This window comes from Lissotriton helveticus, chromosome 1_1, assembly GCF_964261635.1.
Source record: "Lissotriton helveticus chromosome 1_1, aLisHel1.1, whole genome shotgun sequence".
NCBI classification, from domain to species: Eukaryota; Metazoa; Chordata; class Amphibia; order Caudata; family Salamandridae; genus Lissotriton; species Lissotriton helveticus.
In genome coordinates this window covers 1,216,253,431-1,216,265,950 of record NC_136057.1, presented here as the reverse complement: position 1 = coordinate 1,216,265,950, position 12,520 = coordinate 1,216,253,431, and the positions used below count along the sequence as shown (strand labels likewise).

The 12,520-nt window shown below is 46.2% G+C and overlaps 1 pseudogene; it reads left to right on the top strand.

Annotated features, from left to right (window-relative positions):
• The first annotated feature begins 1,249 nt into the window (after window positions 1-1,249).
• LOC144763729 (uncharacterized) lies at window positions 1,250-3,416 on the top strand (annotated as a pseudogene).
• Window positions 3,417-12,520: the final 9,104 nt, after the last annotated feature.

Here is a 12,520-nt window from a genome sequence, read left to right as displayed (position 1 = left end):
TGTCAAGCATGATCTCACACTCTGGGTAACTACAGTCTGAACTCTCAAGCAATTCGTTAACCAGGAATACAATGTCCCCTCTGGGCTCCTCATCATCCAAAATAACATGGGTCACCTCTTTTTTTATGTCATGACATACCTTGGTAAAGTGTCCCCTTTTGTTGCACTTCCTACACATAGCACCCCTAGCTGGACACTTTACACTATTAGCTAGGTGATTAGGATTTCCACAACGGAAACATTTCAACTTTTGTGACTCATCCCTCAGGAAGGAACTCCCTTTTTGTACATATTTGCCTTTGTCATGCCTGTTGGACACTTTCATTACTTCCTCTTCACATACATGTTTCACTTCAACAGCCTTCTTCATCTCATTCATGCAGAAAGCCGTGTGTCCGATGCTTTTTGCTATGTCCACAGCCTGTTTCAAATCTGGGGCACCTGCAAGCAATTTTTCTTGTATTTTCCTATCTGAAGTACACCTAACCAATTGGTCTCTAATCAGAGAATCAGTGAGGTTACCAAAATCACAAGTGGAAGACAACCCTCTAAGGACCGCTATGTAATTCACTACTCTCTCTTACTTCCCTTGAGACCTTAAAAATAATTTGTGTTGCTCCAACACTACATTAATCTTCTTTCCAAACTGTGCATCTAATTTCTTCAAAGCAATTTGGTATACATCTGGTGGAGCATCGCCTTCCCCACCTCCACCACTGCCTTCATTCTCAATTTCAGGTAAATTATCATAAATCTCTCTAGCGTGTTTACCCAAATTATGTAACAAAATGTGTAACTTCCTAACCGATGAGAACCTGTTGCCTCCTATAGCTATTAAATAAGACTCAAAAATCCTTTCCCAATTTTTCCATGGAGTGAGGGGTTCACCGTCCTCATTTAGGAAGGGAGGTGGTTGTCACATTGACATTGCTGTAGCCATTTACGAATCAGGTTATGACTATGTACCAAGTACAGTGGCTAGGTTTACTTTTCTACCACTACTCACCCACGTACACTACCTTAACTAATTTCCTAACACATGAGTATGCATAAAAGCTATGGTTATGAGTAGGGTACACACTACCTATATCTCTCCACTTTCACTGAATAAGACTCATCTAAGTTGACAATTCAGCATTCAGATACCAGTAACATTTTTCTACCCACAGTTTTCAATGTCAATAGGCACCTCAATCTTTACTGCTTTAAGAGTCTAATAATAGCTGTGCCCATCAGCGTGATAAGCGAGATGAGGATCCTGACAAGATTCCCAGATGTAAGCTGTGCCTGTCAGCGTGATTACAAAAATTACTATTTCCAGTGTCAATAGGCACCTCAATCTTTGCTGCTTTAAGAGTCTTATAATAGCTGTGCCTATCAGCGTGATTAGCGAGATGAGGATCCTGACAAGCTTCCCAGATGTAAGCTGTGCTTGTCAGCGCGATTATCAAAATTGCTTCATCCACGCTTCATCACCAATAGGCTTCATATCAACTGTGTCTATTACTGTATAGGCTAGTTGGCAAAACTCAGGCTCCTTTAAGGAGGGAACTGCCGCCCAACCAGGTGCTATGATGTCACTCCTGCGCCTCGGCTCACACACTGGGCGCCCTCTCGTGACCAGAGAACCTCCTCACCGTCCACGGCTAAACTGCACATCTGACAAACGCCGGAGCGCTTAACCTGCAGGAATAGCTGACTGACTGTAGATGGCGTCAAAGCTGTACCTCTACAGCTGACAGTTCTCCTCTGAAAACTTCTCCATCAAGTCTCTCACACGACTCGTCATAAAAGGAGAAGATAGACGGCTGCACAATCACACTGGCACCGTAACACTTTATTACTCAGCATCCGAGCTAACTTCGGCAAAATCGCCGATCATCCGTTAACGAGTCTCACAGAGTCAGTGGATACTTGTGATGCGTCACCCCTTGACAGTTCACGGAGCGGGGAAAGACCGATACGTCAGTTTTGCGCTGGCCTCAATTTATCAAAAACTCCTTCCGCATATGTCATTAGGTAACACCTCAAGGAACCAAGATCACTATTATGCGGAGCAGTCCTTCATCGCGCACCGTTCACCGACAATCTTTACTCCGCTTACCAATGTTTAAACTGCGGTTACATTCATAGATGACTCGCGGTTACTTCTCGGGTTGGTGTCGTGGCTCACGGCAGTGAAGAATTAACGGGGGAAGACCAGGACCTGCCCCCCGCGCAGCCTCGTCGCCAAATTGTTAGAATTAAACACAGCAAGCACTCGATGTGGAAGAGCTGGTTTATTCACGTCTTGGTCTCTCGCACTGCGCCCGGCTCACACCAACGTTCTATCTCAGACGCCTCACTAACATTCCATCGGTCTGATAACACGGGAAAGGGGAGGGGGTGATGGAACATACCATTTTAGATTAACAGTAAAAGGAGATTACAACATTTCTACCACAGAAATATTTCACTATAGTAATCTCTACCTTTTTTATTTTTCCTAGGTCTCTACTTACTGTGACACAAAACATTTGGATATTGATACCACACTTCAAACAATAACAATGTTCTCTATTTCACAACAGGTCAATCTGGCACAGCACCTGGGCAGAACTTGGCCATGGAACAGACTCCCACCCCACCCCCGGATAAAGCTCTCAGTGATGACAACACTCCTGGACATGTGGACGTGGATGACAGTCCTGGCAAATCTAGCCAGCTTCGGCAGACTGCAAAAGTAAGTCTCACTCTGCCCACAACAACACCTCCCACCTCAGCTACAATACCTCACCCAGCCCCTTTGCCCCCACCCTGTGTAATTAGCACAGTCAACACCACCCTGTGCCCCCAGTACTGTATCCTGATGGGACAATCACTAGCCCAGTAACAGAGGAACAGGGAATCAATGGGAGAGTGCATCCTGGGACAAGAGCACAGGCCTGTGGGGGTAGGGTTCATGGGAGGGTAACTGTGGGCCCGCTGAGAGAGGCCACTTGGGCCACTCACACCCAGGCAACCATCGACCAATTCTTAGGAGCCTATCAGGACTACCAAGACGTGATGGGCCAGCTATTGACAGAAATCCATGAGATGAAGCAGCTGCAGAGGGACATACACACGGAGCTGGCCACCCACAACACCCACACTAGCAAGCTCATTTACTGTGCTGCAGGACATCAACACAACCCTCTGCAGGGCTTTTCCACCACCATCTACCTCTTCCTGTGGTCCAACTATATCTGACCCATCTACATCTGCAGCAGCCACAGGATGGAAGGCCTTGCCAGAGGAAAACATGTATGCAGACACCCTGTCTCAGCAGCAGTGGATCCCCCATTCCCTGGAGGAGGGGACGTCTATGCAATGGTCCAGGAGGTGCATACTGCAAGACACCCGCAGTCACTGCCATCAGTAAGAAACCTCAACCTTAATTTCCTCCAGTGAGTGCAACGCATTCACTTTGTGGACTATTTCTGGACACTTTTCCCTTTCTGATGGGAGTAGTTTTTGGACTTTGGAATCCAAACAGGTTGGCATCTACAACTATGATTTCATTCACCATGACTGGCTTCTACCCTTTTGGTTTTCCCTGTTTCATTTTGCATAATGTTTATTTTCTCCTTGTTCACTGCAATAAATACACTAGCCAGATACTCATTTGCATATCTTACATCTAGCAATGTATATATGTACTCCCATGTGAACTTTACAATGCCAAAACAAGCTACTTGGTAAGCATGGATATGTTGCATGTACAGAGTGTTTTGCTCAGGATCACAACCGTGTCACACCAACACATACATACAAGTGTCTTGTCTTATAATTAGGCTTTCCTGTTTTCAGTTTCTATTTTTGGTAAATTCTGGTGGGGTTTTTTCAGTGTTTTCAAGTTATTTCGATACCTTAAATAACAGTGGTTATCAGTGGTTACACATTTTCATGCCTTAACAAACAACAGAAACAGTGTTTTTCCGGTGTTTATGGAACCTTTTCCTTTTAATATTGCTTGCTTTCTGCACTGATAGCGCATATATATAGACAGTGTATGTATAGTGTATATGACATCAAAATAGATTTTTGCAAATTAAACTTATTGTAGTAACCACACAATACTTCTTCAGTGAGTCTTTGGCCATGTGTACTCGCTCCTTCCTTCCCATGTAAACTTCTGTGAAAAGGCCCTCTCAACATTGGCACTTGAGACAGGCAACACGGCCAGTATGCAATTTGTTAACTCTGGCCACTGACATAGCTTTCCATGCCAATACTGCTGCACTTGAAGATGGCGATTCTCAGGGCATGTTCTGCAACAATTGCGTTGAGCTGGGCGCTTATGACCTCAGAGTTATTGAAGTGGTCAAAAATGAAGCAGTACGTTTGAAACTACGGAGGAAATTCCCCTTTACGGAAGGGATCTAGAACTTGTACAGAGTACCACAGTGAGTTTTTATTGACTTCAAATGCCATTGGTGGTGAAGGGACATTTCTACGCATTATTGCAAGCCATTTCTCATACATTGTAAAATAAAAGTTCCTGAATTGCTCTTCAACATTGCTTTGCTTACCAAGTGGCAAGCACCCTAATGCCAAAGTCAGCACCCAACCTACTGTCAAGATGTTACACATCTACACCAATTATTCTGAACACTTGGCAGTCAAGGGTATTTTCAGACTCTATTTTTTTTATAATGTCCACTACAGCAGTTAGGTTTTCCTGTTAAATTCTAAGAATGCAGTCGAGTGTACTTTTTTCACAACACTATCAATATGCGACCAAAGGTCCTCAAATTTCTTGCCTTTGGCATCATCACTCAGAAAACATTCTGTAAATGGTTGCCACATGGATAATATAGCATTCATAGCCCAGTGCTGAGAAACATTAGCTAAGGGACACAGTTGTGATGACTCTTTATTTGATGTCACACAAAGCACAACATTATAAATATTTGTGTTTAATTCCTGTGCGTAAGAAAATAGTGCACCAGAATGGACTACAAAGTCAATAGCATTCCTCATTAACTCTGAAGATTGTAAAGATGCTTTCAGCATACCAACTAACAAGTGGCAAGGATCTCTTACAGGGAAGCACTTCATCTCATGTATCAGTTTTGACAGGTCATCACACAACTTTTTCATATACATAGCTGAATAACTGCAAATATGAAAAATATCACTCCAATCTTTGTTGTACTTGGAAAGAACCTTTTTTGCAGAGCATTCCAAGTGACACTGCGTTCCATGTTTTCCAAAAGTCTGGTGCCATGTTTTCACCACTATGCTAGATGCTTGGTGATAGCGCTCTTTTCATATATACTTGTCACTATACCTTGCATTGAATGTTTAAAGCCTGAGGTGTTGGCGATTCACCTACTATCAATACTGACTCACTAGAAACTGGGGACTGAGGTATTAAGGGTTTTTATTATTATTATTATTATTTAGTCACTTGTAAAGCGCAAACAGCTACCTCCAGCGGGGGTGTCCCGGCGCTGACAGTGTGTGAAGTCCCAGAGGGTCAATCAGAAAGTTCCGTCTGGCTAGATCTGAGAAAAGAACCAGGTTATGAGTTTCCTGCGGAATATAGCCTCAGATGAAAGGAATCTGAGTTCTTCAGGAAGTGAGTTCCACAGTCTGGAAGTGGCCACGGCAAAGGCCCTACTACCTGTGCGAGTCAAACTGAAGCGTGGGCAGAACATAAGGCAAAGATGGTTGGATCTAAGATCCCTTGTTGCATGAGACCTCCTGATTCTGTGCCCTAGGAATGCTGGGCCACGACCATTGAGAGCTCTAAAGGCGAAGACCAGGGCCTTAAACTGAATGCGATATCTCACAGGTAACCAGTGGAGTTTGGCCAGGTGAGGTGAAATCGAGTGGCGATAAGGAATGTTACAAATCAGCCGCGCCGCCGAGTTCTGCACAATTTGCAGACGGTTAATGAGATATGCAGGGGCACCGACATAAAGACTGTTTGAGTAATCCAGATGGGATGTAATTAGAGCATGTACTACTGTTATGCGGGACTCAAAAGGCAAGAAAGGGATGATTTTTTTAATCATTAGGAGTTTTCCGAAGCAGGATGATGAAACCTTATTAATTTGAGTCTTGCAGGACAGAGCTGTGTCGAATTGAAAGCCCAAATTGCGGGCAGCTTGCACAGGCACAGGAGGGGGATTGAGTTGAGATGGCCACCAAATATTGGAGGGAATAACAGATTTTTGATTAAAAAATAGTACCTCCGTCTTGTCAGTATTTAATTTTAAGTTGTTGGTGGACATCCAAGAGGCGATGTTAACCAGACAGTGGCGAAAGCGGGCCAGGGAGCTGTCAGAGTGGTCCTTAAAAGAAAACACAAGCTGAGTGTCATCAGCATAAAAGATCACTCTGACGCCCCAAGATTCAACCAGCTCTGCCAGTGGCCTCAGGTACACATTAAATAAAAGAGGACTGAGGGCAGATCCCTGCGGTATCCCCCATCTCAGTGGGGGGTACCGCAGTTTTTACCCTTTCTCTGTGGGTAAATGTGATGACACATATTATGAAAGATTCTTATGAAACCAGCCATTTTATCTATCAGTGAAAGAATCAAACACAGACAAAAAATCAAATATGATTTTGATATTTCCTGATTCTCTACAGTTTATAAAATAATTAAAGAAGACCTAAACCCTACATCTTTAGACCAAAGACCACAAAACTGAAAAAAGAAAAAGTAAGAATAAACAATATTTTAGTGGCATCCCTCAACAACAAAACTCAAGCAGAATAATGTTAGCCCAGACCTTCTTACTGGTAGCTTGTATAACATAGCAAGACCTATGCGACTCGCTGGCCACCTTCTTCCACTGCAAAATCGCAGACATCCACGACAGCTTCAATGCAACGACCACCCCGAAAACCACTGAGACCTCCGCCACCATGACCGCCTTCTCTCCTGGACCAACATCAACGACGACAACACAGTCAAGATCATGAACACCATCCACTCTGGATCTCCATCAGATTCATGCCCAGACCACATCTTCAACAAAGCCAGCACAGCCATCGCACCCCATCTTCGGAAAGTCATCAACACCTCCTTCGAGAAAGTAATCTTACCAGAGAACTGGAAGCACGCCGAGATCAACGACTTACTCAAGAAACCCAAGGACCTCAAGAACTTCCGGCCCATCTCCCTGCTCCCATTCCCGGCAAAGGTCATCGAGAAGACCGTCAACGAACAACTGACCCGATACCTCGAGGAGAACAATATCCTGGACCCTTCCCAGTCCGAATTCAGCAGCAACCACAGTACCGAGACTGCCCTCATCGCCGCCACTGTTGACATCAAGTCCCTGCTGGACAACGGAGAAATGGCAGCCCTCAACCTCCTGGACCTGTCAGCTGCCTTCGACACGGTCTGCCACCACACACTACGAACACGCCTCCACAACGCCGGGATCCAAGAGAAGGCCCTGGACTGGACCACCTCCTTCCTCTCCGGCAGAACACAGAGCGTCCACCTTTCCCACTTCCGCTCCGAAACCACCAACATCAACTGCATACCCCAGGGTTCACCCCTCAGCCCAACTCTGTTTAACATCTACATGACCTCAACATCATCTCCTACGCCGATGAAACCCAGCTGATCCTCTCCCTAACGAAGGACCCCCACACCGCCAAAAACCAACCTTCATAAAGGAATGAAGGCCATCGTTGAATGGATGAGGAACAGCTGACTGAAGCGGAACTCGGACAAGACGGAGGTCCTCATCCTCAGATCCACCCCTTCGGCCTCGGATAACTCCTGGTGGCCGACCACACTGGGAACAGCTACAACCCCCAACGACCACACACGCAACCTAGGGGTCATCCTCGACTCCACCCTCTACATGACTAAACAGGTCAATGCCATCTCCTCCTCCTGCTTCAACACCCTCCGCAGGATCGTCAAGTGGATCCCCACTGAAACGAGAAGAACGGTCACCCAGGCCCTCGTCAGCAGGCGGTTGGACTACAGAAACACTCTCTATGCAGGAGCCTCGGCCAAGCTCCTGAGGCGGCTCCAACGCTTCCAGAACGCCGCTGCACGCCTGATCCTCTACATCCTTTGCTGCAGCCACATCACACCCCACCTGAGAGACCTGCACTGGCTCCTGGTCAACAAGAGGATAACCTTTAAGCTCCTCACCCATGCACACAAGGCACTGCACAACACCAGACCAACGTACCTCAACAGACGACTCAGCTTCTACACCCCCACCCCCCAGCTCCGCTCTGCTGACCTTGCCCTCGCCACTGTCCCCCGCTTCTGAAGAGCGACCTCCGGCAGCAGATCGTTCTCCCACCTCGTCGCCAAGACCTGGAAGACCCTCCCCATCCAACTATGGCAGACCCAAGACCTGCTGACCTTCAGAAAACTCCTCAAGACCTCGCTCTTCAAGCAATAGCAGCATTCCCCACCCCAGCGCCTTGAGAACCCTCACGGGTGAGTAGTGCGCTTTACAAATTATATTACAAATTATATACACACACGCAACCACCCATACAGCACTTCACAGATGCACTCTTGAAATCATACACTCAGTGAATCACCCACCTACACATCTATGCACATAGTCACCTACCCCCCACCCACCCACACAGACGCTCAGTCATCCTTACAAATAATCAGACAACCAATCAATAACCCATTTAGAGACTCATATAGCTACTCACCAACCCATGCAGCTGCTTAAACACCAACTGACAAACTGATACAGAAATTCAGACAGTTTAGTCACTAACCTATGAATTCAGTAATACACATGTAATCACTGACTTATACAGTCAGTTACAAACCTACTAAATCATCTATTCAGACACTTATACAGCAACTCATTCATATATATATATATATATATATATATATATATATATATATATATATATATATATATATATATATATATATATATATATGTATATATATTGGGGAGAATTTCGCATAGATTCGTCAAACAACGCCAGTTATTAGCAAATCAAAATATGCTTGGCGGCACTAAGTCATCCCCCCTTGGCGGGAAGCTCGTGTCAGGGGGTGTCGACAATCCGTGAATCACAGCCTGCAAGATAAGATTGTGCGTCATGTGCCCATCAAAGGAGAGAGAGCGAGAAAGAGAGACAGAGTGAGAGAGAGGAAGAGAGAGAGAAAGAAAGGGTGAGAGAGGAAGACAGTGAAAAAGAGAGAGAGTGAGAGAGTGAGAGAGAAAGGAAGAGAGAGAAAGAGTGAGAGAGAAAAGAAGAGAGAGAAAGAGTGAGAGAGAAAAGAAGAGAGAGAGAAAGAGAGAAACAGTGTGAGAGAGAGAGAGCGAGAGAGAAAGAGTGAGAGAGAGACGAAGAGAGAGTGAAAGAGTGTGAGAGAGAGAAAGGAAGAGATGGAGGGGGAGAGTGAGTGCTGACACTGCAGACAAAACCCTCACAGCTCACCTTTCCACCACCGGTGTGTCTCCAACCACATGCCGGGACATACTGAAGCCCTCAAGTTCACTCATCTAAAACATAGTATAGAATCAGTAATGGCAGAGTATATACAACTGCACATACCTTCATCGCTGTCCCGCCCCTGCGCACCCAGAATGATGTACCCCATCCACTCCCACCACCCAGAGGTGTCCGCCCGCCCCTGTGTACCCAGGCTGCTACACACCATCCACTCCCACTGTCCAAAGGTGGCTGTCCGCCCCTGAGCACCCAGGCCTCAACGCTCACTTTTCCGCCACCGATGTGTCTCCAACCACGTGTCAGAACATACTGCAGCCCTCAAGCTCACTCATCTGAAAAATAGTATAGAATCAGTAATGGCAGAGTACATCCAACTGCACATGCCCTGATTGCTGTCCTGCCCCTGCACACCCAGGCCTCACTGCTCACCTTCAACAATCTGCGTGTGGAAAAGAGGGCCCACTCCCTGCCACTTCAAGCCCCAATCCCGGGGCCTACGGACAGGGCACCCTACATATCATGCAGCCCCGCTCCACAGTGAAGCCACACCACGTGGCGGTAGGAACCTGTTGTCCGATGGCTCAGGCCAATGCTGCGATCCAGCAGGGGACACAAAACCTGAGCTGTCCGGACCGCAGGGACGGGGCATCATCGCAGGCTGCACACCTGCTCAGCAGTTACTGTGTCCCTACCTGAGTGCACCGAAAGTCACCATCCTGTGGTGATGTGCCCGTGCCGGCTGCAGTGCATCTGGTGCCACCAAGTGTGTGCACCAAAAGTCATGGACCATGTATGTTTTGGTAACGTTGTGCAGATGTCCTTATGTCACCTTCGGGCCGGCGGAATGTGATTCTGTAGGCCTTTGGAACCCTATGCTCACATGCACACCACACGTATACACCCCAAGAGAGGTCGGAAATGGTGTTGAGCATGTGCCCTCGGCCCTATTTATTGGCAGGTTCATGTGTCCTGTGATGCCTGTGCTACATGGGTGTGGTGTGGGTAAACCAGCCATGAGGGAGCGGCTGTGGCATGCTAACAACTAGACCTGCGACATGTAGTGTTGTCATTCCTCCCTGTCAGCATAAGGAGAGTGGGCTGGCCTGGCGAATGCCAGTCCTACATGAAGAGGTGAACAATGACTCTAGAGCTATGGGTGTGATTCCGTCCTGGGCTGTGTGAGGAATGAACTAATGCGGGTGTCTCTGTGGTAGTGTTAGAACCACGCGAGTCGCAAGCGCCAATGTGTCATCCTGTGACCCAATGTCTACAATATGGCAAACATACTTCCACACATGAAAGATTGCGCACATGACATATCTGTAAGGATATGAATCTTTATTGCGCTTTCAATGGAGTGTTGCCGCTTTAGCAATACAGGACCATGCAAAGCCCAAATTTCCATTTTTGGTACATGTTGGGCAGCCAATTAGAGCCAAGCTCATGCTCTGCGGTTAGTCTCCGCCAACATATCTACTTATCCAATCACTCCACCAATCTCGAAGACCTTATAAATTCACTATACACTCTCCATGCAGTACTCTAATGATCCAGTCTCTACCTAGGTACTTATACAATGACAGAGACAAAGTTACATAACCAAAGTTTTCCCCACTGCCAGAGGTAACATGGTTGCGAGCGCTGTCCACAGCACAATGATTTGTTGTAGGGCTCAGGGGAAGCATCAAGCATAAATAATTAACACACCGACACAGTTAGATAGATAGTGGAACTGAGTACGGGCACGTGCGCTCGGCCCCTATTTATTACCAGGGTCACATGTCCAGTGACGTCTGTGCTGGGTGCATGCGGGGTGAGTGTAAGCCAGCCCTCAGGGAATGGTTGGTGCTTGCAATAAGTACAGCAATAATCATCGGATTACACACAGAGACTCAATCATAAGGGGGCCATAACTTGTGTTGCACTAAGGTAGGGGCACCAGATGTTAAATAATACACAAAAGATTCTATCGTAAAGGGTTCATGACTTGTGGTGCACTGAGGTTGGGGTAGCAGATCTGAAATCATACACAAAAGATTCTATCATAAAGGGTCCATGAGTTGTGGTGCACTGAGGTAGGGGCATCAGAAGCATTCCATGTGTGCACAGCTAGCGATGATGCGTTGTTCGGGAGGGCCGCACTGGTAGCAATTTCTGTTGCTGACTGGACTGTGTCATCTGCTATTGCAACTCGATCTGAATTGTGAACCCCGCTGTCCGCAATGTATATCGAAGGCAGTAGTCAGCACAGACATTGAGGAATGCTTTTTGTCACTTCCTCTTGACAAAATCTGAGGACACAGAGTACAATTCTGTATACAAATATTAAATCAAGACTGAATTCAAATTGTGAGCTCTGCTGACCGCAGTGTGGGCGTATGGAACTAAAGATGAAATATGTATGGACAACATTGTTGAAATATGTAGGTTTCAGGGACGTTATAGTTAGTTGCCTACTGGACTCTGAAATGAAGGAATCAAGACTGAATTTGAAGTGTGAGCCCTTCTGACCACAGTGTAGGCTGGAGGCAGTGGCCAGCAAAGGCCCACAGCCATGTGGTGTTGACTTTAGCTGCACTGATTGGGAGCATTTGGTATTCTTAACTGATTATACTCTCTTACACAATTTGCATCTGTACTAATCTTGAATTGTGAGCCTTGCTGACTGCAGTGTAGGCTGGAGGCAGCAGTCTGGAAGGGCCCACAGACACGTGGTATTGACTTGAGCTGCACAGAGTTAGTGGTACCTGAAGCACTCAGCGTGTGCCCAGCCATCGATGATGCGTGGTCCGGGCGGGCTGCACTGGGAGCAATGCCTGTTGCTGCCTTTTTAAAAAAAATATCTTTAGTGAAATTTTTTTCCCACAATTTTATGCAAGAAGAACAGAACATAGCGGTTGGTAAGAAAAAAAAAACATCAGAAGAGAAATACTTTACAAACAAACAAGACGTTTAGCAAACATTACAAAAGATAGAGTCATTTCTTGTATAAAATCCAAAAAAAAGAATACAGCAAGCATGATTAATTAGTCCAGCACCCCTTGAATCCATTGCATTACCGGAGCCCAAATCTTCA